Source organism: Bos javanicus, chromosome Y (assembly GCF_032452875.1).
Source record: "Bos javanicus breed banteng chromosome Y, ARS-OSU_banteng_1.0, whole genome shotgun sequence".
In the NCBI taxonomy this organism is placed as follows: Eukaryota; Metazoa; Chordata; class Mammalia; order Artiodactyla; family Bovidae; genus Bos; species Bos javanicus.
The window spans coordinates 3429594-3435237 of NC_083898.1; positions in this window are offsets into that span (position 1 = coordinate 3429594).

The window sequence follows — 5644 nt, forward strand, 5'->3', positions numbered from 1 at the left end:
TATATCACAACGTGGATCTCAAATCAAGGCTTGATAAATTTGAGATAGTGGTAATGGTATCAATCTTTTTTTTTTTTAACCACAATGTTATGATTTACATAGCAGAATTTGCAGGTGAGGACTGTGAAAAACACGAATCCATGTAGATGAATAAATACAACTGTACACGGCCAAGAGATCACTCATGAAATGTGAGAGAAAATGAAAGAAAAATCTTAGAAGAAAATAATATTTAAAACATGATTATCCAAAAGTTATGGAGCATGCTAAAGCAGTAAAAGAGTGAAGTTGATAAATTCTACACATCTCAAGTAATCAACATAACCTACAATCTAAAGCATTTAGAGAAAGAAGAAAAATCAGGCAAAATTCCCCAACATGAATAGAAGGGGAAAAAATGATAAAAATCAAAGCAGAAATTAAAGAAAAGAAATGATTTTTAAAAAATAGCCAAAATCAGTATCACTGCAAATGGCCTCTTGGAGAGGAGAAACAAAACAGACAAATCATGGGCCAGACTTATCAAGAAAAAGAGGACAACAAATTAATCAAATTTGACATGAAAAAGGATGACATTATACCTGATATAACAGAAATAACAAAGAGTCATAAGGGACTACAGCAAACAACTATAAGTCAATAAAATTTAGAATTTGAGCCATGGACAAATACTAAGAAATTCAGCTAAAAAGAAACAGAAAATATGAACAGAGCAATTACAAGCACTAAGATTGAAACTGTGATGAAAAAATTTCCAGTTGGCAAACTTAAACTCCAGAAAGCTTCACAGGGAAATTTTATGAACCAGTCAGAGAACTGCTGGCACATGCACTTCTGAAACACTTCCAAAATTCTAGAGTGGAAGGAAAACCCAAAACTCATCTTACAAGTTCACCATCACCCTGATACCAACACTGAGATAACACAGAAAAAGAAAGTTAGAGACTAATATCTCATAGATGAACAGAGGCAAACATCCTTACCAAAATATGAGCAAAAAATTCCACCAATACCGTAAAAGGATTGGACACCATAATTAAGTGTGGGGTTTATTCAAGATATGGAAACATTCTTCAATAGTTGCATATCAGTGTATAGTGAAGGATGAACATCATATGATCACCTCAATAGTTGGTGAAAGTTTTTGAAATAATTCAACAAGTGTTTGTGATAGAAGCTCTTCAAAAACTGAACATATTAAAAATGACCTCAACTTAACAAAGGCACACAGATCAAAAGTACAACAACATATCACCTCACACCATTCCAAATGGCCATCATTTAAAAAAAAAATTACAACAGGGCATTGCCCTGTTGGTCCAGTGGCTAAGACACCATGATCCCTATGCAGGGGTCCCAGGTTTGATCCCTGGTCATGGAATTAGATTCCACACATAGAGATTGAGGTTTGTGGCAACCAAATAAAGAAGTAATATATATGTGTGCATATTAATGCATTTAAGTGGAATCCAGAAAACAGATGCTGAATAACCCATTTGGAGTGTAGGAAGAGATGCAGTCATGGAAAACAGATTTGTGGACACAGTGCAGGAAGGACATAAGTATGTAGTAGATAACTATTGCTATAGAGTGCTCTAGTGGAATTGGTTTTGGAGTAGGAGAGGAGGCCCAAGTGGGAGATTGGAGGACTACTCAAAGGGAGGCTCACCTGTATTTACTAAATCTGAATATTTTGCTGCGCAGCAGACACTAACACAGCATTGTAAAGAAAGAAAATCAGACCTTGGCTAATTTGTGCTAGTGACAAGTAAAGCATCACAGTGTGTGTCAATTAAAATGTGTACCCAGCATGGCTTTATTATGTATAGGCAAAGAAATAGGAAAAAAAAGACAAACTTAAATGCAGAGCTATGTTAGGCAGAATAAATTTAGTCTCTATACTTGTGTCCCTTCACTTCACTAATTTTCCATTGTTTCTAAAAGTAAAGAACGGCTTTCTAAAAGTAAAGTAAACATATATGGTTATATATTTTCATAAACTGATGTCACCGGTTTATGAAACCATGAATCCCCTCGTTTATTTTTATTTTTTAACTTTACAATATTGAATTGGTTTTGCCATATATCAAAGTGAATCCGCCACAGGTATACATGTATTCCCCATCCTGAACCCTCCTCCCACCTCCCTCCCCATATCATCCCTCTGGGTCATCCCAGTGCACCAGACCCAAGAAATAGCTGACCTTTGACTTTCAAAACTTTGGGAAGTAGGAATTAGTAAACATAGGTTAACAGTGAGGTGCTGCACAAGAATCCCTTATATTGCAGTTCTAGAATGTGTGCTACCTAATGGGAAAAATGCATAGCTCAAAAGTGGAGAATTATGTTTTCTTCATCAAGCCTTTCATTCTAAGAAGGATTTAATCATGAGAAGCAACTTCTCAAGTATCGCAAAAAGACTGCTCTAACGAAGGATAGGAGGATCCAAGTTTTACAGAAGTTTTGGTACAATGATCAGGTATGGAGAATGTCTGAATATTATGGTTAACGAAAGAAAAACTGGACACCTCAAGTGAATGGATTTAAATATTTTCTACCTATGGTAGATGCAAGAATCTGAGCTCCTTGAAATAATTCCTTTGATAATCACCTTAACTAGGGCTAGTATCTATTCTTTCTGTCTCAAGTCAGTTCTTCAGGCCACACTAGCTTCAAGTGCAGTAACTAAGGACTTGATAGTGGGCAAACTGATTTCATCAAGATTTCCCATGATGTGATGGGACCAGATGCCATGATCTTCGTTGCAGAATGTTGTGCTTTAAGCCCAGTTTTTCACTTTCCTGTTTCACTTTCATCAAGAGGCTTTGCACTTCCTCTTCATTTTCTGTCATAAGTGTGGTGTTATATGCAGATCTGAGGTTACTGATATTTCTCCTGGCAATCTGGACTCCAGCTTCTGCTTCTTCCAGCCTAGAGTTTCTCATGATGTACTCTGCATTCATGTCAAATAAGCAGGGTGGCAATATACAACCTTGACATCCTCCTCTTTCTATTTGCAACCAGTCTGTTGTTCCATGTCCATTTCTAATTGTTGCTTCCTGACTTGCATATAGGTTTCTCCAGAGGCAGGCCAGGTGGTCTGGTATTTCCATCTCTTTCAAAATCTTCCACAATTTAAAATGATCCACAGAATCCAAGGCTTTGGCATATTCAATAAAGCAGAAATAGGTGTTTTTTGGTTTGTTTGTTTTTAATTTTCTGGAACGTTCTTGCTTTTTCAATGATCCAAGATTGTTGGCATTTGGATCTCTGGTTCCTCTGCATTTTCTAAAACCAGTTTGAACATCTGGAAGTTCACGGTTCATGTATTAATGAAACCTGGCTTGGAGAACTTTGAGCATTACTTCACTAGAACGTGAGATGAGTGTAATTGTGTGGTAATTTGAGCATTATTGGGCACTGTATTTCTTTTGGATTGGAATGAAAACTGATCTTTTTCAGTCCCATGGCCACTGCTATGTTTTCCAATTTGCTGGCATATTGAGTTCAGCACATTCACAGCATCATCTTTCAGGATGTGTAATAGCTCAACTAGAATTCCATTACCTCCACTAGCTTTGATCGAAGTGATTCTTTCTATGGCCCATTTGACTTGACATTCCAGGATGTCTGGCTCTAGGTGAGCGATCACACCATCGTGAATATCTGGGTCTTGAAGATCTTTTTTGTACAGTTCTAGTCTGTATTCCTGCCACTTTTCTTAATATCTTCTGAGTCTTTTAGGTCCGTAAAATTTCTGTCCTTTATAGAGCCCATCTTTGCATGAAATGTTCCTTCAGTATCGCTAATTTTCTTGAGGGGATCTCTAGTCTTTCCCATTCTTTTGCTTTCCTCTATTTCTTTGCATTGATGGCTGAGGGGGGTTTTCTTATCTTTCCTTGCTAATCTTGGGAACACTGCATTCAGATGCTTATATCACTCCTTTTCTCCTTTCTTTTTCACTTCTTTTCTTTTCACAGCTAGTTTTAAGGCCTTCCCAGACAAGTATTTTGCTGTTTTGCATTTCTTTTCCATGAGGATAGTCGTGATACCTGTCTCCTGTACAATGTCACGAACCTCTGTCCATAGTTCATCATGCACTCTATCCGATCTAGTCCCTTAAATTTATTTCTCACTTCTACTATATAATCATAAAGGATTGGATTTAGGTCATACCTCAAAAAGTTGACTTAAAGGCCAACATTCAGAAAACTAAGATCATGGCATCGGTTTTCATCACTTCATGGGAAATAGATGGGAAAACAGTGAAAACAGTGTCAGACTTCATTTGGGGTGGGGCGTTGCAAAATCACTGCAGATGGTGATTGCAGCCATGAAATTAACAGACGCTTACTCCTTGGTAGGAAAGTGATGGCCAACCTGGATAGCATATTCAAAAGCAGAAACATTATTTTGCTAACAAAGGACCATCTAAGTCAAGGCTATAGTTTTACAGTAATCATGTATGGATGTGAGACTTGTGTTGTGAAGAAAGCTGAGTGCCTAAGAATTGACACTTTTGAACTGTGGCATTGGAGAAGACTCCTGAGAGTCCCATAGACTGCAAGGAGTCCAATCAGTCCATTCTAAAGGAGATCAGACCTTGGTGTTCTTTGGAAGGAATGATGCTAAAGCTGAAACTCCAGTAATTTGGCCATCTCATTCGAGAGTTGACTCTGGAAACTACTGATGCTGGGAGGGATTGGTGGCACAAAGAAAAGGTGATGAAAGACGATGAGATGGCTGAATGGCATCACCGACTCGATGGATGTGAGTTTAAGTGATCTCTGGGAATTTTTGATGGACAGGGAGGCCTGGTGTGCTGCAATCTATGGGGTCAAAAAGATTCGGACATGACCGAGAGACTGAACTGAACTGAATGCATGGAAAATTAAACAACACATTCTGAAGGGCTCGATGAGGCGAAGAATAACTCACAGGGGAAATGGGAACATATTCTAAGGTGATTTAAAATGAAAACCCAATGTAGAAAGTCATCAGATACAGCAGAAAAAGAACCCATATATATTTAACGTTACATAAAAAGAAAGCTCTCCAGTTCTGGGGAGAAAGTAATGCCTTCTTCAAAAGCTGAAAAAAAATCTAATTTCACAGAAAGAAGAAAGAGGAAATGAACAAATATTAGTATGGTTTTAAGTTAATAGAAAAAGAATACAGAAAATTGAACATGAAACAAAAATAGTAAAAAGAATATTAGGTAAACTAAAAAACGAAAAGAGCAGATTTAGTTACTGAAATGAGAATGAATAAGATGCCACTGCTACTAAACATACTTAAAAAAAGGAATTTGGGTATTTACTACAGGTATATCTGTCAACAAAAGTCTCAAACTATGTGAAGCAGTCAAATTGCTAGAATAACAGAGTGACTAAAACAATTTTATATACTGGGGGAAAAAAAAACCGAACAGATTAATGAAAAAAAAAAAAGAAGTAGAAGTTGAATTGGTTATCCCATTGTTTGTAAATAAGCCCTTAGAACCAGTTTCTTTTAAACCTGTACTATTCAGGTCGGTAGGTGCCCAATATGCTATTGGAGATGAGTGGAGAAAGAACTCCAGGAAGAATGAAGACATGGAGCCAATGCAAAAACAAACCCAACTGTGCATGTGACTCGTGACAGA